Below are 25039 nucleotides of genomic sequence, written 5' to 3'. Positions count from 1 at the left end.
AGAAATAGCTAATAGCTATGTGTTTTCACATCTTGTAGTTGCTTCATAGTAGAGCATATGATGCATTGTGCCAAGTAAATTCATCTGCATTCTACACTTTTGTTGTTTCTCCCTTGTAGCTATTCATAGCAAACCAAGTCTTCATGACACCATGATTGACATCATTGGTGTCTATGGAAGACAAGCTGCTGATGATATTCAGCATTCTCAATTTTTGAAGTCACCACCATAGAATCATCACTACATCAAGATTAGATTCTAATTTTTCCTCTTTATATTTAATTTAAAATATAGATTAAAATAAATTTCTGTTTTTATATTTAATTCTATTTATATTTAGGTAACAAAAACGTGAAACTAGAGGGAGAGGACAAACGCCATTGTGAACATTAAAATGAACTTTTTCCAATATGTTGGTTAAAAAAAAACCTTTATAATTGCAATTACTTTTTCCTCACTCCAAAACTTGATAGAAAAAAACACCAATGATTCTCATAATTTATAATTATCATCCTCTTATCTGAGCAAGAATTATAAGATATCAATCATTACCTCGATGGTTGTCTTTGTCACAGATAGTACACCCAGGCTTTGGATTCCTTCAATTTTTTGGATTTTTTTACAAGAGAAAGTACCCATCGGTGTACTACAGAGCATGAAGCTCAGGGCATATTAAAATAATTTTCCACAACACACTGACCGTAGTCTTATCAGATACTTCATTACTAATTATTATAAAGGCCATATCATCCTCAAAACTTGTTCAGGTCCTCTTCACATTGTCCCCATGAATTGTAACAAACCCCTCACTCACAAGGTTTCCAATTGCATTACGAATATGAAATTGAACAACATAACTCATAATATATTCATTTCCCCCAAGAAAATAAAGCTGGAAATAGCTTGAAATTTACCCACAACAAAAAATTACTTACATCATTTAGGCTAACTTTCTTGGATCCCTATTTGTGCATTTCGTCCATCAACTGTGACTGCATTCATTCATATTTGGTTAGGTGCCATACCAACAATTTTCTCAAGACTATTTAGGGCAGTATAAAGAATGTTACCTCGGTAATATGGGTTGATGGTCCCCCTGCCTGCATCCTTTCCATGATAAGAATCCTCAGTGATGAAATAAGATTGGCTCGTCTCATTCTTTAACTTGCTGAGACTCCTATGTTTATGAGATCCATGTCAATGGTCCCTGTAACCATGGCACTCAAATGCATTCAGTGGCTTCCAATTAACATAGTTCTTTCAGAGCTGACTAATTTTGTGATGATAATGCATTCAATATACAACTAAATCAACTGACAATCTTCATTGCCAAAGATGCACAATGGTTACCAGTTGAATGATCGGTGGCAGATTGTTGAAGTGCAACATCAAGAAGCCGAAATGATTCTGCCACATCACACCTTTCAACCTGCAGAATTGGAATGTAAGATATCTTTTTATTGCCTCAATTTGGCTTTAAAACATTCAGGAATGTAACCCACTTTTATCTACATAGGATTTTCTTACCCACTTAGAGAATTTGATGTGAGTGAGGGCTTCGCTTATTCTTATTAAGCTTTCAATTTGGCATAGAGTCTGTTGGCTCTTGATTTAACAGTTTTGGAAATAACCAAGAAACTAGACCAATACACCTAAGGTTAGAAAATTCCTATGATGGGTGCACTTGACTGCAGTCTTGGGCCAACTATTAGGATAAATCCTTCTTCTTCTTTAGGCTTTGTTAGACCTAGGTGGGTGGACCTCAAATTCTTTAAATGGTACCAGTATAAGGGCATACAACTGAATATGGAAAAATAGATAAAATCCCTTAATCTTCTAAGTTTATGCAAGCATTCATGGATGAAATAGATGATAATAGAGCACATGAACTAGATAAACTAAGTGATGGATTACTCTTTTTACTCTTAAACACAAAATGAAAGATATTCGATTAGGATTTTATATCTCAACATAACCCTAGTATGCAACAACAGAGGACATGGTTCCTTCAAGCTGACATGTCCCTTATCCATTAGGCATCAACTAAACTTTAACATAGAAATGGGTACCTGAAACATACTCATTAATTTAGGCACATGATCTATCTATTTGACTTGCAAATAGACATCAACCTTCATTAAAACTCTTGTACTTATGATGATATCCTTCTAATGAAAATTGCAACCCTATCAATGTAAATAAGCATTTACTTGGATTCTTTGGTCCAATAGCAAATTTAGCATGACATACAACCTTAAAGGGATGCAACTAGGTTTAAGCCCTTAGCTCTTAAACACAGAATATTGCAAATAACAGAAGCAAGAGATGAGAATTAGAATGAAACTAACAAGGTGAAAATCTTTGCATTAATTTCATTGAAAGTAATACATCATCTGCATACAAAAACTCAGACAATACACAAAAGAGAATGACTGTGTAATATAAAATGCATCAAAAGGAATACAGTATGTTGTTCATAATAGAATCAGACTAAGAAAATGGTATCACAACTCAAAAAACTGGAGCCAACCTTGTGGTCTCAGAATCTCTAAAAATTGGAACCTTTACAATGAGCAGAAAAAGGAGATATATAGGAAAGAAGATATCTCAGGAAATGTAATCTACAATTGGTATCTATCCCACTGAGGATGTCTTCAATCTGGAGTTGCTGAAAATGATCATCCTTCATCTACCTTGCCTTGAAAAACCATAAATGATGCCAATATAACTGATATAATTCCACTTAAAATATGCAAATATCTCATGGAGAAAATATCAAAAATCATCTAACTGTACTGAGGCTCCCAAAAGATATGATTTCAACTTGTCACTTCTACTTTGCCGTGAAAATCAACTGTGCAGTTGTTGCCAAGAAACCAATTGCCTCAACCACCTCCCTAAACATTCAATTCTTCCTTCAACTTGCTGGAGAAGTCAAATCAGATGAGAAAATCTCTATACTTGATCGCAATTTCATCTACAACATTAAATTTCACATTTCACCATGAAGACCTTGAAATCAGAAAAGCTCATGTAGCTGCCATTTGTTGATACTTGCTCAAAAATTAATTACAAAAATGGAAAATTTGCTTTCTCCTAGTTCTGATGGTATATTACACTCCATATTTTAGATGAAAATTGCCCCTTTGAGACCTCTTTAAAAGTTTGGCTCCCTGGGCTGAACTAAACCATTAAAATTGCAAAATTAAAAATGTTCATATAGTCAAACTATATAAAGTATTAAAAAAAATTTCAAATATTTCAAAATTTATAAGTTCTAATCATTGAAGTCATCTGAGATTTGATTTTTTTAAAAATATATTTCTCAACCTTTCCTCTGTGCCACTTGTCCATCACTGATTTGCTGAGTGGGCCCCTTATTATATTTTCCATTTGAAACATATGATATTGAAAATATTAAAGGTTTATGATATTACGATAAATCGTAACATTGCAGACCAATTTCTCAGAATTCCCAATCATATGCTGAGCTTTGAATTGATTTATTCAATTTTTCAAATCAAATTCATACATGAAACTCTTTATATTAATATATGATTAATATATTAATAATTTTAATTCTCCATTGATCTTCATTGTTGTAGCATCTTGGGTGCTCAAAATCAATCCCCCGACCTTACAATGAAGGCAAACCCGTAGCACTATATTTCTTTCAAATTGGGCCTCTAATCACTCGACCAAACTATAGCATCAACAGGAAAAATTTGGTGTTTTATGATCTCATGGCACGGGCCTTGTCGAAGCATCGCACACGGATGAAAATATCCCTACGATCTTATGCCAGTAATAAGATCATATGCCTTTACACTCAGCCTCTCAATCTCACAAGAATGTCATAACATCGCAGAGCCAATGAGGCTATCCTGTGACCTCACGACAAGGCCCCATTTGATCTCACGTGGTCAAAATTTGTTGACCACGATCAGCCACGGGAAATGAGCCCACCACAAATCAAGCTTACCATCACATAATATGTGGCTTTCTATTTGCAATGCACTTTGTGAGAGTGCACTTTAAAACATAATAAAATCTCAACTAGGAAAGAATGTGGGACAATTAGTCCGCTCATTCTCCATTCTCCTTTTAAAAGAAAAACACAGACCTGTGAATGTTGAAAATATGTTATATTGTTCCTAATCCACAGGACCATTCTTGCATGAGTTGCCTCATAATTCCAACCTGTAGATTTATCAAGCACAGGATGCTTTGAAAATGAGCGTAAGAGTTGAAGAATGGAGCCCCTGCCCTGTGAGTAAATTGAAAATGGAGCCTCCTGCCACAGCGTGGACCCAAATGCATATAGAAAGCTTTAGATTTTATGGATTGATCTGCATGCAACAGTCCTTACTTGGACCTAGCTATTCTTCTTTATGTTGTTGGTAATTTGTTCTAATGGCACCTCCCTTGCATTTTTCCTTTGTTGTGATTGCTACTTTCTTGGACACAAAAACTTTTGTTTGACTGCATCTAAACTCAAAATAGGGACATCTTTTTTTATTAAGAAACTCACCAACAATCGCATTACTTTCACAAATTCTTCATATCTTTCAGGCCTTCTATGGATTGAGGTGTGAATCCTTAGTCTATCAGACCCCGAGCTTCACCATTCCAATCGACCGTAGTCACTCTTAAGAAAAATAAATTATATCAATGCCATCAGATCTTAGGGTTGCTTCCACAAACTATAAAGACCGAATAATCGATCATTGCAAAAGGAAATGCTCTTATTTATTTTTATGTTATGCCACCTTCATATGAAATGCTCACTCTGCCCACTGGATGTGAGGCTTGACTATTCTTTGTTTGTAGAGAAAAGATTTCTCCTTCAAAATATGTGGAGCTTTAGGAGCTATTTTTATGATCTTATTCCCCTAACATGGAATATGGGTGCCTATAGAACTTGTCATTTGTCTTCATGCCAAAATCATTATACATCTCCATTATGAAAGACACCTGAACTTTGAAACACTATTTGACAATATCACTTCTAATTTTAAGTCAAGAGTAAATTCCATTTACATTTAACTCCTTTTAAAAGAACATTGTTAAGTCAAAACAAACAACCCCCTCTACTTATTGAACTCCTCTACCATTCACAAAATGTCCATCTCTACACATCTATCGAACTCAAATGATGAAAATGCCCATGATGAAAAATAAAGATAGATCAATTAAAATCATCATCATCTCCCCCTTTTAAAAAATTTAATTTGCATAGATCATCAATCAGTCTGATGGAATTAGTTAGACCCCAGAGTGGGTTTGGCAAAAAAAATTTTCATTTTCAAACAAGTGAAATGCTGAATTGATCCATCAACCATCTCTAACTGACTAGAATCCATTTGAACGTTGAATTAACACTGAAAACTTAATTCAATCATTTTTGCACCACTATGAAATCTCTATTAGGAGGCCTGTTGCCTACCTTTAAAAACTAATTTAAACATCTGACAGAGCTCTAAAACTCTGGATATATCATCTCTCTAACATTTTCAACAAGACTGCAAAATCTCATCGCATGATGACATCAAGGTCAAAAGATGTTGACCACCGAATATGCCAATTTAAAATTACCTGCAATTAAAATGTCACAAAATTGGAAATTGTGTTTGGTAATGGCCTGGAAAATCGGGCAAATGGGCACATGAGGATCTAAAAACTATGGCACATTTGAAATTCATGACCTGAATGACAACTTTACACATTTCGAATTATGACGTGAATGATAATCTTCATCCATATAATGTTGTTTTAAAATTTAGGGCTTTGTCTTGTTATGTGTTGTGATATATAATTAATATTTGTCAAAATTGTAGGAAGAAGCTTGCATAGAGACTTTTTTTTGATAAAAGTGCAAATGATGACCATGAAAGAAGCATATTGACAAAGCTGAAGCAACAGTGTGGTGGTCAGTTTACATCTAAAATGGAAGGAATGGTATGCTGCATCATACATAAATAGAAAACTCACTTTGATTCTTATCAATGAAGTTAATCTAATTGTAAATTGTGTAAAAATCTATGTGCTTATATGTAGGTCACAGATTTAACATTAGAAAAGGAGAACCAAGGGCATTTTGATGATTATCTTAATGAAAATTCTCAAGCACATCTTAGCATAGACTTGACTGTGACCTGCCAGCCGAAATGGTATGCCCATTTTATATACAATATACCTTTTAAATTTCCAATTTATGAAGCAGTTTAACATTTTGATCTTTGCTACTTAATGCAGGTAAGATGAGTGGAGGTGTTCAGGTAGTTCTATCAGACAAAGACAAAGCATAGAAAGCTTACATGGATATAATCTCTGGGTACATTTAATATTAATGGGAAGTTTTACCACCTATGGAACTTGTTGTTGTTAGAGTAAATAATTAATATCTAATTATTTATTCTATTGCTTAAGCTTACTTAGGTCATGCATTTATTTAATACTTTTGTATTTAATGCATGTAGTGGTTAGTTGTTGACAACTCGAGAGTTTGCTCCTTTTTTAGCATATTCCACTTTTTGTGGATATGTGCTGAGTTGTCATTTTTGTCCTCTACCTCCTTCCAGCTTGTTCTACAAGCTTCCTAGAGCTCTTTATATTTGGGCTCTCTCTCATTGTAATATCACAACATCAAGATCATATTGCATATTGTAAATACATTTCTTATTGTGTTTGCATAATTTGCTCTCATGTCCGTTTAGGGTTTTTGCCCTTGCTCCATGCTCTCCCCTTCTATGGCTTCTCTTTGATAGGTTTCGCATGTAGGTGATCTTGGCATCTTCGGAGTTGGCTTTCCTCAACTCCAACATGGTATCAAAGCCTTCCTGCTGTAGCTTTGTTGAAGAAATTTTGAAGCCGTGATTTGAAGTCACAAACCCTAGTTTGTTTGTGCTTTTTTTTCAAATCAGGGGGTCAACAAATTTTTGGAGCATTTTCAGCCCAAACGGACATCACCAATGGATCCGGAAGGTCGTTTGCAGTCAGGATTCATATAAAGCTTTTCAATTTTGGAGACAGAGCTCCGGGAGGCAAATTTTTATTGGTTGCAGGGCTTCCGTACAGATCGTACGGATGATTTTGGCATCAAAAAAATTTTAAAAAATATTTTTCGGGCGCTCAGCCAGGCGGCCACCCAGTGGCCACCGCCACACCACCCAGCGGCTGCCGCCGCGTAGCTTGCCGGCAGCTGCCACCGGCAGCGCCGCCGCTGAGCCACTGCAGGTCGGCACCGCCCGGGGGCCACTCCGGCGCCGCTCTTCGGCCACCGCCGCTCAGCCAGCACGCAACCTTTGCCATTCGTTCCGCAGATCCTCCGCCTGCCGCGTGGCATCACGTCACCAGTCGCGTCTGACACTTTGGCAGTGACACGTGGCATCTTCTGCCGCGTCCTGTGCCTGACACGTGGCAGGCGTGCCACGTGGCACATTGCCACGTGGCCCCCTGCCATGTCATCATCCGTACTGCCACATGGCTATGCCACGTGGCACCCTTTTTTGCAGTGATGGCCTCCAAGCCATCAAATTTTATCGTCTGACTTGCTGACGTCAGTGCTGTGTCATCAAACCTTGCATGCACCTCTCCTGATTTGGTTTTGGACCTACTTGTGGTTTTTTGGCCATAACTTTTGCATACGGAGGTATTTTTTCAATCCAAAAGAAGTGCTGAAAAGCTGGTTCCGAGACGGAGATTTTGGTGTAGGTATTTTTTGGTTTTGATGCTTTTTTGTTGCCTTTTTTTTTTGTTAAAGTCCAAAGTCCTATTTTTGACTTCGGCATGCATATCTTTTGCGTCCCATGCCTATTTTTTGAAAACTTTATATTTCTGGAAAGCTGGTTCTCTGTGATTTTCAGAAATGTAGTCCTTTTTTTCATTTTTGGCCTCTGATCTTTCTATCATAGTTTTGACATTTTTGCTCTATGGTGGATATTTTGACTGTTTTAGGCCCGAGGATCATTTTCCTGGCATGGTTTGCTTTATTTTCGGCTGTACTTTCTTTTTTCACAACTCTTTTTCCTTTTTGATCATTGTAGCTATCATTTTGAAGCACTTCTTTGTATCGCACTGAGATAAAGTGTCACTTTTGCATTCTGGGAGTCATGAACGTTGTTTTGAGTCAGGTGTACTTACACTATTTTCATAAAGCACCATGGGGGGGATTATTGTTTGCTGTTTTAGGCATTCTCCCTTTGTCAAGTGAGTGTCCCTTCCATGACATTAGTCCATGCAGAGTCAGTTAGACCGTGTCTTTATCGGTGTCTGTACCTCTTTTCCTCTCTCCTCGTTCTTGGTTCGTTTGCAGGAGATTTGGCTCACCTTCTCAGTTGCCTGTCATCACACCCCATCTGCATTAAGGGGGTTATGTTGTGTTCTAATGCATCCTTGGTTCGATGGTTCGATAGTGTGAACTATGTATTCAGTGGTTGATCCTATGTACAAGGTGATTGTAGTGGCTGGCTACTTATGCATTTCGGTGAGATGGATCATCTACCATATAGACATGCTCAGTTCGTGCCTTCTTCTTCCATGGAGGTTTCTTTAGATCAGCAGTTTGGCAGATTTGCAACTTCTTCATGCTTCAGTGATGCTACTTCTTCATGATCACTCTTTGTTCTTGTTTTAGGGGACAATTTCCCTAGTTGGAGACTTCTTCAGCTCTTCACTAGGTTCTTACCTCTTTTTTGGGGAGGGTTTTTCCCATGTGGTTTTCTCTCTTTTCCTACTTACAGAGGTTGCATTTCTTCTTGCATTGTACATGGGTACCTAACATGGCCTCATTGCCGGGACCCATTATGCATTTCATCTTTGTTTTGTGAGCTTAAGGAATTTCCCTAAGTTGCACTTAAGGGGGGTTGTTAGAGTAAATAATTAATATCTAATTATTTATTATATTTCTTAAGCTTACTTAGGTCATGCATTTATGTAATACTTTTGTATTTAATGCATGTAGTGGTTAGTTGTTGACAACTCGGGAGTTTGCTCCTTTTTTAGCATATTCCACTTTTTGTGGATATGTGCTGAGTTGTCATTTTTGTCCTCTACCTCCTTCCAGCTTGTTCTACAAGCTTCCTGGAGCTCTTTATATTCAGGCTCTCTCTCATTGCAATATCACAACATCAAGATCATATTGCATATTGTAAATACATTTCTTATTGTGTTTGCATAATTTTCTCTCATGTCCGTTTAGGGTTTTTGCCCTTGCTCCATGCTCTCCCCTTCTATGGCTTCTCTTTGACAGGTTTCGCATGCAGGTGATCTTGGCGTCTTCGGAGTTGGCTTTCCTCAACTCCAACAGTTGTTACTACTTACCAGGTAATTGTCTGGTTGCTGTATCAAGATTAAGGAAATTGTGACGAATTTGGGTTTGGAGCCTCAAGAGGAGGGCATTAATCAAGCTCCTCTCTAGTTCAATCTATAGCAGATGTGGAAACTTGACTAAGTGTCAAAAAACTCAACTTGTTCAGACCCGAAAAATGATTATGTTGGTAAGGACAGTGAGGATAGTGCCATGAAGCAACAATGGTTATGAAGGTGTGAAAAGGTCACAATGGTTACTAAGAAAAATTTCAATCAAAGAATAAAAAGTTAAAACTTAGCATCTACTGGATGTGTAATCCAAGGCTTTTATTCTGTTGATGAATGTTGTGTCACTGTTCATCCTGTTGCAAGAAGGTGCACACGAGGATGAAATGAAAAGTATGTTCCACCCTTGAAAAATGATTATGTTGGTAAGGACAGTGAGGACAGTGCCATGGAAATTTATATGCAGCCTAAAAATGGTGTTATTGAAGGTTGGTTTTGCAAGCATTTAACTTGAGGAACACAAACAAGGTTTAGAGCTTAATGTGCTTATTTTATTAGCTCCAATGAAAATGGTTCTAATGATATTTCTGGTATTCATGTTCCCTCTTCATGAGAATGAGCTCACTTTGATGCTTGTTTATGATAACACATTACAAATGATTAAAGGAAATGACTATGCAATGAATCAAAACATGTACAACTAAATGATATGGCAAAATATGAGTTTATTGTTTATTGCTAAGACTGAAAAAAGAGATTACAGACATATTATCAATCACAAATCAAACTGTAACAATTCAATCCATAGGTTTTAATGCCATATAATAAACATGTATCACATCTAGATGTTAGCTAGCAATTGTAGGCTTCTGTAGACCACTTTGGGACTAGTAAATGACCAAATTAAGGTATGATATGAAGTATGATCTGCAATAGAAAGACTGATATTATCCTACACGGGTTTGATATGCAATTTCCAACCATCATATTCAGTGCCATGAATCTAATATGCACTTTTGGCCACTATATCCCTTCAGATATGATAAGTTTGAATGACACCAAATTTTTCTTTGCTTCAAGTGACTTGGAGGGGTGACTTGGTGAGCTGACTCGGTGAGTTGACATGATGAGCGGACTTGGTGAGTGAACTTAAAGAGTCAACTTGGTGAGGTGACTTGGTGAGCATACTTGAATAGTTGACTCAGTGAGTTGACTTTGGGAATAGACCTAGCAAGCCGACATTGTCAGCGGCCTTAAAGAGGTGACTTGGTGGGGCAGATTGGCGAGCCTACGTAGAGAGCCCCACTTGGTGAGACGAGATGGTGAGTCGACTTGGTGAGATGACTTGAAGAGCTAACTTGGTTAGCAAACTTAAGGAGTCAACTCATTGAGGCAACTCAGTGAGGTGACTTGATGAGCGAACTCAGAGTCAACTTGGCAAGTATATACTTGAACAATCGACTTGTTGACATGACTTGGTGGGGTGACCTGGCGAGCCCACATGGAAAGCGTACTTGAATAGTCAACTTGGTGAGTCGAACAAGTGAGCTGACATGGTGAGTGGTCTTAGAGAAGAAACTTAGTGGGGCAACTTGGCAAGCACACATAACGAGCCAACTTGTCGAGGCAAGGTGGTAAAACCACTGGGTGAGCCGACTTGGTGAGCTGACTTAAAGAGTCAACTCATTGAGGTGACTAGGTGGGGGTGACTTGGTGAGCTAACTTAGGGACTGGACTTGGTGAGCGAACATAAAGAGTCAACTTGGTGAGTGTACTTGAATTGTCAGACATGGCGAGTTGACTTAAAGTGGCGAGTTGGTGGGGAAAGTGGAGGTGACTTGGTGAGCTGACTTGGAGAGTTGGCTTAGGGGGTGAACTTGGTGAGTGAACTTAGAGAGTCAACTTGGTGAATGTACTTCAATTGTCAGCTTGGCAAGCTGACTTGGGGAGCCGACTTGATGATCTAACATGGTGAGTGGGCTTAAAATGGAAACTTGGTGGGGAAAGTTGGTGAGCGAGCTGACTTGGTGAGTGGACCTTATAAAGATTGACCTTGATGAGGTACTTTGGTGGGGTGACTTGATGATCGAACTCAAAGAGTCAACTTGGCGAGCATACTTGAATAGTCGACTTAGTGGGGCAAGTTGGTGAGCCAACTTAGCGAGTCCAATCAATCAAGAGGAAATAGTTGAGAGCTTAGAGTGACACAATTTTTAGATGATCATATGGAAATGAAATGGGCATGCAAGTAGAAAGAAACTAGAAAGACATTGTGTATAGATGAAGGCATGAAATGGATGGTTTTGGAGCATTCAGCACAAACACTCAACATTCAGTACATATTATCATTTGAGATCAAATGGGTGTATGGGATTATATGCATAGTGACTAATAAAGGAGGGAATTGAACCCTCCCTAAGGCTCACAGTTGTTGAGGTCCACTTCAGCAATGGCCCTTCCTGTGAAATTGTCGTCTAAGACCTTTCTAATGAGATAATGTGTTATGAGCTCTTCATCAATGGGATGAAACGTGAATCCAGGAGGCAGTTGTGCATCACCCATATACACAACTGCGTCCTGGATTCACATTCCATCCCACTGATGATGAGCTCATAACACGTTATCTCATTAGAAAGGTATTAGATGGAAATTTCACAGGAAGGTCCATTGCTGAAGTGGACCTCAATAACTGTGAGCCACAAATTTTTTTTGACTAAGCATTGGTCAAAATTTTGACAATGCCATGTAGTTTTCTACCAAGCATTGGCCAAAATTTTGACTAATGCCTTATAGTTTACTACCAAGAATTGGCCAAAATTTTGACCTGAATAGGTGATTTCCACCAAGCATTGGTCGAAAGTTTGACCAATGAATGGTAGAAAAATGCCCTAACAATCCCAACATTTTTCGACCACCATATTGGTAAAAAATTCAACCAAATTTTTTTTGACCAATACCCTACACTTTTCCACCAAGCATTGGTCAAAATTTTGACCAATGCCCTACAGATTTCTACCAAGCATTGGTCAAAAGTTCGACCAATGAATGGTAGAAAATGTGGTCACAATTTCAAAATTTTTCAACCAATGTCCAACCAATAGGTTGGTCGAATTTTCAATCAAAATTTTTTTGACCAATGTTTTGGTTGAATTTGGTCAAAGTTTGGTCGAAAACTGGGTCAAAATTTCAACCAATAAAGGTCAAAAAATGAGCCCAAATGTACTAGTGTAATAAGGACTGATATGTTATGAATGTCATTATTTACTCCTAATAGGGTACATCCTCTAACATGGAATATTTATATTAGTAAATCATCTTGTGGGTACCATCCCCACTGGGGTTTTCCCTCTAATCAAGATTTTCCCTAGTTAACCTATTTGGTGTTATTGTGCATGAGTATCTTATTGTCATTTTTGATTATATTTCTCATTTGGTTGAATTTTAATAAGGTTGATTATTGTTATATTAATTATATAATTGATTCACCCCCATTTTAGTTATATTATTGGACTGTATTTTTTAAAAATTGTTATCAGAACATCAGGTCCTTGAAGGATAAGCTTAATAGCTGTGGGAGATCAATGGAAAATATTTTTAAAAAGAATAATCCTAGATTTTATGGGACCAACTATGAAATTTGGAAGGATAAGATGAAGACTCATCTTCTATATAAGGGTTTGGGTTATTGGCTTGTGACTAAAAGTGAGAAGACAATTGTTGAAGAAGGGAAACTTGAAGAATTTAGTGAAGCAGAGAGAGATATGTTCATTTGCAAAATGAGAGCTAGAGAAGCTTTACTATTAGCTCTTCTAGAGAATCAATATAGTCATGTAAAGTCATTTCAAACATCTGTTAAGATTTGGATGACTTTAGAATCTATTTTTGAAGGTGACACACATACAAAAAGAGTAATATTATAGAATTGGATATGTGCATTTCAAGATGCTAAAATGTTGGAAGATGAATATGTAAGAAGCTATATTGGTAGGATATCAAAATTTATTGCAGGAATCAAGTCATATGGTGGAACCAAGGAAGAAGATGAAGTGGTGTGGAAGATTCTAAATTTTTTAACACTACCATTTAAGAATGTAGCTCAAATGATTGAACTACTAATCTCTTGTACTAAGGAGTTTTCCAGGGAGACATTTCATGGAATATTGGAAGCAATAGAAGTAGGGCTAAGACAATCTGGAGATCTGACTAGAGTTGAGAAAACCTTTAGTACCCTAAATATTCAGAGAGCCTGTCTAGAAGCACAAGTACACATGGAGATTTTGATAGTAGTAGTAGAACCAGATTTGATGAAGATAAGAAGATTGAAGAAGGTATAAAACTTCTTATGAGAAGAAAAAATATGGTAAGAATATCTTTTTAATGTTAGACATGGAATGAGTTTGGTCATTATGCATCTAAATATCCTAAAAGAGAGAAAAATAATAAAGGAAAGTTTAATCCTAGGAGATCTAGGAATTGCTTGTATGTGAATGAAGAAGAAGAAGAATCTAATGAAAAAGTTCATAGTGAAAGTGATGATAACTAGGATTTGTAGCTATTAAGGAAGATGATCTTGATAGAGAAATTAGAGAAGAAAAGGTTCTAGTTTTCCAAGTTGAAAAGAAATATGATTGGATAATAGACAGTGGTTATTAACATCACATGAATGGTGATATGAATAATTTTGTTAAATTTAGGAACTATGAATGGAGGTATTGTTAGAATTGGTAACAATGTAGCCTGTCATATTATAGGGATTGGATCCATTACTTTAGATGGAAGAACTAACATTGATGATGTTTATTTTTTTAATGGATTAAAGCATAAGTTGTTGCTCGTGTTGGATAGTTGGTGAGCATAGGGTATCAATTACAATTCATAGAAAAGACTTTCACTATCAAGGATAATGATGGTAAGATGATTGGAACTAGAACTAGGTCCAGAGGTAATGTATTTGAGTTGAATACCACTGAAATGACATTTTTGGTTGCTAAAGTGGATAATAGTTGGCTATGGAATAGGAGATTCTATCATATAAAATTTCATAATATTAAAAAAGTTAGTAGCACATTTACAGTCAAGGATTTTCCTAAGATAACAAAGCCTACTAATGTTGTTTGCAAAGAATGTATTTTGGCTAAGTAGAAGAAGGTATCATTTCCCAACACAGAGTTCACAACCATAGAGAAGATAGAGATTTTCCACACAAATCTGAGTGGTCCCTCTAGAACAAGAGGATTATATGGTGAAAGATATTCCATGATTTTTGTTGATGATTTCACTAGAATGATGTGGGTAGAATTTCTTAAAGAGAAGTCTCAAGATTTTGAGAAGTTTAAGGTATTTAAGAATAGAGTTGAGAATGAATTTGGTGTTAAGATATATTTTTGAAGATTAGATAGAGGAGGAGAATTCCCCTCTAGAGAGTTTAATATTTTTTGTGAAGATATTAGAATAAAGAGACACTTATCTTCATCTAGGACACTTGAACATAATGGGATTGCAAAAAGAAGAAAATGATCAAAGCAGAGGCATCAAGAGTGATTTTGTTTAAGAATGATGCATCCAAGACATTTTGGAGAGAAGTAGTCTATATAGCAGTGTACACTATGAACATAATATAGATCGGAAAAGGTATGAGAAAAACCCCTTATGAATTATGGTTTGGTCATTCACCATTAGTTTGGTATTTTGGAATATTTGAAAGAAAGTGTTATATTAAGAGATATGATGATATTGGTAAGTTTAATCCAAGAAGTGACAAAGGTATGTTTCTTGAATATTCATTGAAAAGTAAGGCATATAGATGTTTTAATCACAAATCCAATATGATAGTTGAGTGCACAAATGTAGAGATTGATGAAAACTTTGGAACTAAGGAAAGGATGCCAAATTACAATTCTAATGATGAAAAAGATAATTATGGAATTGTTTGAAGGAATATTGAATTTTTCTTTGAGACTAACAATGATCTAGAAAATGATGTGCAAAGAGGTGAATAGAGGTTTGAACCTATAGAGGAGATAAGAGTTAAGATGTCAACTCCTACCTCTAATAAGAACGGGTCAAATAATCACCCTCTAGACTAGATAATAGGAAGTAAAGAGAAAGGTGTGATGAAAAGAAATAGAGTTAATCATCAATTATGTCTAATTTCTCAATTTGAACCTAAAAGTTTAGATGAAGCATGTAAAGATGGTCATTGGATTAAGAAAATGAAAGAAGAACTAGATCATATTGGAAGAATGAAACATGGGAGTTAGTTCCTAGACCTAAAGACAAGAATGTGATAGGAACCAAATGGTTATTTAGAAATAAGATGAATGAACAAGGTGAAGTTGTGAGAAACAAGGCCAAACTTGTATGCAAAGATTACTCACAACATGAATCCATAGACTATGAGGAGACATATGGCCCTGTAGCAAGAATGAAAGCAGCAAGAATGTTCTTGGCTTATGCAATGAATAATAAGTTCAAAGTATATGAGATGGATGTTAAATCAGCTTTGTCGAATGGAGAGCTTGAAGAAGAAGTATATATTGAGAAGCCCAGAGGTTTTCCTCTGATAGAAGACAAAGATATGGTATGCTAACTTAAGAAATCTCTATATGGACTAAAGCAAGCTTCTAGAAGCTCGTATGCAAGATTAGATAAGTACTTGAAAAAGCTTGGATTTGTTAAAGGCACAACAGATAGTAACTTGTGTTTGGAACAAATTGAAAATGGTTTTCTAATAATAGTAATAATTCTTAATGACATAATATTTGGAGGTAATGATTAAGAAAGTCATAAGTTTTATGAAGAGATGAAGAATGAGTTTGAAATGTGTATGATAGGAGAAAAGCTTTTTTTCCTAGGATTGCAGATTGTGAAGAATAGTGATGGTGTTTTCATTTCACAAACCAAGCACTTGAAAGTCTTGTTGAAGAGATTTGGATTGGAAAGTTTTAAGCCTGTTGGTACACCTATGATAACTGGTCACAAGTTATCTAGCAAGGATGAGACACCTATAGTTGAGAAAAATAAATACAAATCCATGATTGGAGGTTTGCAATAGTTGACTCACACCAGATTAGATATAGAAAATGTGGTTGGGATTATAGCTAGATTTCAACTTGATCCTAAAGTGTATCATTATGCAATAATAAAGAGGATATTTATATATTTGAAAGGAGCATCTAACTATGGAGTTTGGTATGATAGATTGAGTGATTTCACTCTATGTGCATATATTAGTGCAAATTAGGTAGGCAGTATGAATGACACAAAGAGTACTGGTGGTGGAGAATTTTCACTTGGAGATAGATTGGCTTGTTGGTTGAGAAAGAAACAAGATTGTATCTCAAAGAGTACAACAGAAAGTAGAGTATATAGCAAAAACAAATTACTATAATCAGGTTATGTAGATGAAGCAGATGCTGAAAGATATTGGAATTGAATTTATAGAACCTATTATTAGATATTGTGATAACACAAGTACTGTAAGCGTAGACACCTAAATCCTTCAGAAAATAAAGTATTTTTATTTTCTGAAAAAGTTCCTGATGACATCTTCATTTATTAATTAATTTATTTATTTTTATGCCATTAAATCCCTTTATCTTAATTAAAAATATTTAATTAAGGAATCCCTCCCAAAAATGTTTAAATCTTATTTAAACAATTATTCATTATTTATTAATTATTTAATTAATAAATTGACCAAAAATCCTAAAATAAATAATTTATTTATTTTTTGCTCAAAACTTGGCCAATTTCCTTAAGATCACTAACCTCTTCCAAAATCTTCTAATCCTTCTTTAATTTCAATTAAAGGCTAATCCCATCATTTTCTACCCCTAATCCCAACTCAAAATATTTAATTAAGATTAAATATTAATCCTCATGTTTATTAAAAATATTTTAATAAATATCTCCTCAACCCAAACCCTTGAAATAAATAAAACTTTATTTATTTCCTAAAAACCCATTTTATCCTCATCCTAGGAAGTTCTAGACTCTTCTAGAAAGTCTTCATCCTCATCCAAAGCCTAGACTCTTCTAGAAGATGTCAATCCTTATCTTTAATCCTAATCCTAATCCCCTCCTAACCTTGTCACATTCCCTAAACATGGGTTAAGACTTGCTAACCCAAGCCAAAGTTAACAAATATCTCCTCCTTCACCCACCTTCATTTATTGCCATCCACTTGTCTATCCCTAAGCTAATCCTAAACCATCCTAATCCATCCTCTAATCATTTGCACAATCTTAAGCAAGCTTAAAACCTTCCTAATCCAACCCAAGTCGAAATTCCTCACCCTCCAACATAAATAACCCTCAAATATCTCTTACACTCTCCTTTAATGCTCTTACAAAGCACTTATGAAGGGTCTTTATGAAGATATTATCCCTTGAGCCTCCTTTATTGACTCATCCTTCCCCTTTCCTCCATCTTCTCACCTTGTGACATGTGTCACTCCCTAATTGTCTATAAGGAAGCACAATCCATGTGCTCTCCTCTCATTCAATCTGAGCCCTCCATAAGCTTTCTCCTTTCCTTCCCTCTTTGCCCTCCATCCCTCAAGCCTCTTTCCTATAAATTGGATCCTTCCCCTTTGCAAAAACAACAGAATCTAGAAAGTAAAGCCATAATGCCATTTTTGAGAAGCCATTTTACATCAAATCGATTCACCCAAGCCAAAATACATCAAGAACACCATTGAAGCCTTTGGAGAATCGAGCATACATCCTATCTAATTAGACAAAGATACTCAACAAGAGAGTTTCTCATTGAGAGAGTCCATTAATGGCTCATGTTCTCAATTGAGAGCTCATGTTAGTGTATCTTGAAGTTACGTTTATTTAGTTTTATGAATACTTTTGATTTGATATGTAGTGTTCTTTGCATTACTAATCCTCGTATACATTCTGGCACACTCGGTGGGACCTCGCATGGGTCATGCTTGTTATCATTTGTAGTCAAAATTGCATGTTTTGTACTAACTTTGGCTAAATTTCATGTTTTGGTGATTGGTAGGGGCATTTAATCAGGTTTTGCAGGTCCAAGGAAGCAAGAAGAAGATGAAGCAAGAGTTCTTTGCAAAAATTCTGATGGGATTTGGAGTGTTTTCAGATTTTTCAAGCTTATAGGTGGACGAAGCACTTGGAATTCTTCTTCCTCTTCTTGTCTATATTCTTCTTCTATTCCATCTTCTTCTTCTTCTTCTTCTTGTGGGATCTTGGCCAAATTTTTTTTTTAAGGGAGCAAAATCATACACACCTTGTTTTAGTGCTTAAAATGAACCCCCAAATCATACTTAAATCCATTAAAAAACTAAACATTTGCAAAAAAATATTTTAACAAACGAAACTAAATCAATCCAATCATTTGCATCCTTGCAACATCAAGGTTTTAGATGCATTCATGCAAAGTTAGGAACACTTCATTTTTGGAAACTTAAAAAGAACTTCAAGTTTGCATTTCAAAAGGTTCAAAATCAACACTAAGTGCACACAAAATTCTAAATCAAACTCAAAGCATCAATTAGGGATAAAATGAACTTCATTTGCAAATATTTTAAAGTTTTTTTAAAATCTCATGAAAACTAAGAGTCCTAAATGGTTGCCAAAATTGTCCTAAAAGCTTTGTTATTTGATCCAAACAAATGTCTTGTTGCAAAATCTTGAATGTTTCATAGGTTTTTCATGCATCAAAACAATCTAGGAATATCAATTTATGGCTTAAAACATGCAAACTAGAACACAAAATCTTGAATGAAAACAAAAGTCCAAAGAGTCATTTTTTTTGAGTCAAAAACAATCTTGAATGATCTAAATTGGAAAGAAAAGCATCCCTATTCCTTCCTCTTTGAATTTCAGTTCAAACAAACTCAATCTTGAAAGATCTAAGGTTAAAAAAAAGCACTTCAAAGTTCTTAAAAAACACGCAAAATCTCAATCTTGAATGCTCGAAGGAAAGATCTTGAATGTTTGAAACACTCGTCTTTGAATGCATGTTGCTAAAATCACTCTTGAGTGCCATGGATTAAAATCAAGTTTTTTTTTTTTTCATTGGAATGTATAAAAAATCCAATCTTGAATGCCACAGATCAAATAATCATTATCATACATCACACTTCATCTTTTGGGGCATAAAAAGAATCCACATTTTAGAAACTTTCTAAGTTATAAAAACAAATAAAGACACTTTGAGTGAGTTTGTTGTTGGACTCACCCTCTTTAATCACCCATCATTCTAACCATTGGTTGCAATATCAACACCATATATTGGGATGGGTCTACCTAAGAAGGTGTTAAATGCTCCACAAAAATCAAACTCCACTCACTTGAATTTTTATTGGTTTTTCTAAAATAGAAAATTTCTTGAATGCACATTAGTCTCGCTAACACTTCATTTGGGCATAAAAATTGAACAAATCTTGACGTGGAGGGCCTTCGGGTGCATGCTTGAAATTGAGCTTTACAAACATGTTTTTTTTGGCCTTAAAACAAACAAACACCAACTCTTGAATGCCTTAAAGGAAATTAATTGATACTTGACGTGAAGGGCCTCTGGGCACATGGGTTTACTTTCTTGTTGACCCTAACTCTCCTTTGTGTATTCATTCTTCAATCACTTCTCTTTTTTTGGCGCATTTCAAATTGGAATTGAACCTTTGCATCTTAATCACGTGTGTTTTCAAAAAGTCTAGATAAAAAAACTTAAGCGTTAGTTGGAAAAGAGCTTTGTCTTTTAGCCCAAGATCATCCAAGTCTTCTCTCCCCTTGTCATTTTTCGAGGCCATCTTGGGTGCATAAGATTAGGATCCAAAATCTTGTTTAAGTTTTAGGAGGCCTGCTCAAGGATTTCATCACCCCTTGGGAGGACCTCAACTCTAGCATTCTGACAGAGTATAAAGATCGGGAGGTGAATCCAAAGACACCTCTCTTGGGATCAAAATTCTATCACTCGGGCTAAGCCTCAAGGAACTTTATACCCTTGAGAAGTGAAAGAGGAGAAGTGGGTTACCACTCATCTCGGCTGTGTGACATTTTTTTGGTTTCATCTACGGATTTTGGCCTCAGATACCTTGGGTATATCAAGGAATCCCTAGCTAAACCAACTGTTAGCCTTGTAGACAACCATCTAGGATGTTAATGTGTTTGAAGTGACTGATCGAAACATTTGTAGAATATACACATTCCACGGCGCAGTTACTATCTTCTAAGAATCAACACTTCTATCTGGTTGTTCCTATATATTGCTTGATCTTTTACTTATTGAATGAATGTTTGCTAAACTCAATCAATCCTAGCTTAGGGAACACTTAGTGTAGTCATTTCCTATTTCAAAAGTTGAACAAAGTTGAAGCAAAACAACCACGAGCTCTCAAAGCCAAATAGATTTAGGAATTTATGTCAAAACAACCCAAACCCAAACAGAAGTTTCACAAAGCCAAACTCAAGCCATCTCAGGTATACCAAGAAATTTCAGCCAAGAGAAAGAAAGTAACACCAAGCCCTTGAATTACCAAACTCCACAAATTAGAAGACAAAGCTGTCGACAAAGCCCTTCAAGATACCTAGTTAGATCGCACTATTAGATTTAGCAAACATCCAGGAGTTAACCCTGCTTATGCCTTACCAAGTAGGCATGATTTTTATGATTAGACCCCCTTGTTTCTCCACATCTTCTTGCATAAACTTCACGTTAGAGTCATCTTTGTAGGAAAGCCAACCATTCTAGGTTATCCCTTTAAGCATTTTAGCTCATCCATCTCATCTAGTTCTTTGCCTTAGAACAAAACCATCTAGCCAGCAATCGAAAAGTTCACATCCAAGCCTTCAAAATTGTTGTCACATTGCCAGAACTTTCTTTTTCAATCATCTTTCAAATCCACTAGTCTCACCAAGGTTATCTCTCTGACAGAGATTTATCTAGGGTAATCTAGCCTTGTCACTTGTCATCCCTCATCACCTTGAGCTAAAGGTTTTGTTCCACAAGTGGTCAATCTCATGTTTTTCCCAAGGGATCATCAGTCTATCCTTAATTGACAAAATCACCACCAAGCTTCCATATAGGAAAGCAGACCTTTCGTGCTTTGCCAACATATCTTTGAAATTAGAATCCCCAAATCAATCTTCCTTAGGTTTATCATATAGCTTTGCTTCAGCCTAGGAAATAATTTGCATAGAAAAGCCTTCCCCCTTTGCATCCATCAGCATTGTTGCACCTCATCCCTAGGAACATTTTCATGCCACCCATCACTCGCTTAGTCAAGAAGAAGAAGGAAACAATAGAGCCCTATCATTTGGACCAGACAACATTGCTCCCCTTGAGCACTCAACCATCCTTCCACCTAGAGAATGCTATACCATCAGCTACTGACATTGAAGCTTTCATGAACCAACTAGGAAATGCAGTATTGGTGAACACCATCATAGATAAGAACAAAGAAACAATCATGGAAAAATTTCAGAGGGACAATGTAGGAGCATTCAATTTTGGAAGACCTCCTCCCTTATTAAATCCTTCTCACCCTTTGTTTGGGTAGCTGCCACCACCCATAGGCTCTTATGATCCAAATCATCCTTTGTATATACCAAAAGAAGAGCCTCAACCCACCTCATATGATCCAATAGACCCAAACATACCAGCCTCCACTCAAGTTGAAATCTCCATTCTGCAAGCCAATCCAGCTACCATCACTCCACCATTGGTCCATACCACTCCATCCCAAACCCCCTTCGCCCAAAACACCTCATCATTCACTCCCTTTACTATTTTTTCTATTGCTCTCCAACCCAGCCTTCCAAATCCACCCATCTCCCAAATCAATGCTAGCATCTTTGGCCAACCTTAGCAATATACAACCAGGATGCCACCCATGGGGCCAAGTAATCAACCTTTCATCACCCCCAACTTGTTTACCTTAGCTCAGAGCATAATTCTATCATTTCCATTAGGTCCTTGGAGCTCAGTGCCATCAGCCACAAATCCAAAAGCTATGGCCCTCACTCCATAAAGCTATCAAACCCCACAAGCTACTACCAATGTTCTACCAAGCTCTCAAGTGACCCAAGCTCCTGCCACCACTGTACCAAGCTTTCAAATCTAGTCACCAAGCTATCAAACCCCATCAGTTCCATTTCCAAGCTTTCAATTCCCACCACCTCCACCACCAACTAATCCATTACCTCCTATTACTAACTATTTTTCTATGCCACTTCTAGGAGGAAATCCACCACCACCAACCACCAATTACTTTGCCTCTTTTGCCATGCAGATACCTTTGCAAATAGGGGCACAACCCACATATATTGGTCAAACTCCTCAAATCCAAAGTCAAGTTCCATAAGCTCCCCGATCCTTTCCCCAAGCTTCACAACCATCTTATACATCACCTTCACAAAGCAATCCATTTATCCCACAGCCAACTTATGTTCCTCAATCCCAACCTCAAATCCAATATCAACAACAAGTCTCACAACACATGTAGCAATATGTGCCACCTCCACCTCAACAACCCATCATCCATGATTCAGTTGCCCAAGCCATGTACAATCCCTACTAGCCCATACCTCAAAGCCATCCATATTCAATTGCACCATTTAGTGCATATCTCCCTCAGAGTGCTCCTACAGTGGAGGCACCATAGACATCACCCATTAATTCAGAATGGGAAGGCATGAAGACAGCTTTGAAGAACATCCAGGAGGGAAATTACCCAAAAACCTTCAAGTTTGAGAATGTGTGTCCTTACCCATTTGACAGAGCCATTACCATGACACCATTTCCCAAACACTTTGAGATACCCAAGTTTGACAAATTTAGAGGAAAAGGAGACCATGTCACACATATAAAAGAATTTTACATGCACTACCAAGAAGTGGCATATAGTGATGTCTTCCTTTTACACCTCTTCCCCAAAAGTTTGGCGGGAGCAACTCTTGAATAGTTTTATAGAATCCCATATGACACAATCAAATTTTTTTTTGAATTGTCTGAGGCATTTGTAGCCCAATATGCCCATCTTGTTGAGACAGAATTATTAGTGGTTGATCTTGTCCACACCACTACCAAAGCACCATTTGGTGAAAATGTTTATTGATAATGCCCATCCCAGCTTAGCTCACCACATGACCATGAACTATTTGCAGACCTACAAAGATATCAAAGAAAAAGGAATGATCCTTGAGCATGGAATCATTAAAGATGGTGTGGTCAAGATTTACAAGGAAGCCAACCAAAATCAAACACATTCAAATGACAAGTCTAGGTATTGGAACAAAAACAATTATGTTACAACAGATGGGGTCACTAACACTAGAAATGTGAATATTGTTGGTCCTTTCCAAAATTAGTCCAACCCACCTTATCAACCAAACAATCAACAAGCTATCAACAACCAACAACAGAATCAACAAAGATTTCAAAGCCACAATCCAAAGCCCAACTTTGCCTAACAATCAAGCTAATGCCATCAATGTAGCTGTAGGACCAAAGCCTAAGTTCCAACGTGCACCTCAAAACTATACACCCCTTGGTGAGCCATTGGATGTCACTTTTGAGAAATTAGTCAAGGAAAACCTCATCAAATTTCCTCCTACCTAGAAAATCGACCCAAGCCAATCCAAAGCTGCATGGTATAGAGACAATGAGTATTTCAAGTTTCATAGAGTGAAAGGGCACACCACCCTCAGATGCATGAAGCTGAAAGATTATGTGCAGGACCTCATTGATCGGAAAGAAATCACAGTTGGAGCACAAATCTCTCCCAATGCAGGCTTGCAGATCTATCAAAACGCTTTTCCTCCTCACAACAACCAAAATCCTAGAAAAGCACCCATCCAAACCAATAACAACAACACCAAAAACCGCTAGCCAAACCAACATCATGGGAAGAAAAATGACCACACTTCATCCTACATAGACTATGGTAGCCTCATAGGTTGTGTATCTGAGAAAGAGCCTTCTATCAATGTTATCAATATCCAAGGCCCAAACAATGAGTGTGCAACCACCACTCAAAGAGTGTGATTGAACATCGTAGCCCCATCAGTCCCATCAGCACTATCAACCCCAACAACATCATCAACTCCATCAAAAAGCTAGTACAATATCTTGGAACACCTTGGGAACATGCCAACCCAAATCTCCATTTTAGACCTTCTCTACACTAGTCCTGTGTATAAATACATCCTTGATAGTGCTCTCATAGAATCCAATGTCCCTTCGAATATCAATGCAACTGATTTTCATAATCTTGTTGGACACCTTTCATCCTCATGTGCCTTATCATTCAAGCCCACTGACATACCCATGGTCGAGCCAGATCACACCCTTCCACTTCACATAGCCATTATGGTATCCAATTTCATCGTAAAAAAAGTAATGATAGATAATGGATCAGCCTTGAATATTTGCACCCTAAAATTCATAAAACAAGCTAGGTATACCGAGGCAGATATCATCGATGAGGTTATCACCATTAAATCTTATGATAATTTGGAGAGAACCATAGGGAATAGTTTTTCTACCCATCAAGGTTGGGCTGGCCATCTAGGAAACAATTTGCCATGTTATTGATCTAAACCTACCATTTAACATCCTCCTTGGATGCCCATGGATCCATCCCATGAAGGCCATTCCATCCACATATCATCAGTGCCTCAAATTTACGCATCAGGGCACTGAAGTGACCATCCATGCCGATCCACAACCCTTTGATTATTGCAATGCAATT

This window comes from Cupressus sempervirens, chromosome 3, assembly GCF_028749045.1.
Source record: "Cupressus sempervirens isolate cs-2001-9-10 chromosome 3, ASM2874904v1, whole genome shotgun sequence".
Lineage (NCBI taxonomy): Eukaryota > Viridiplantae > Streptophyta > Pinopsida > Cupressales > Cupressaceae > Cupressus > Cupressus sempervirens.
Note: the sequence above shows the minus strand (reverse complement) of the source record.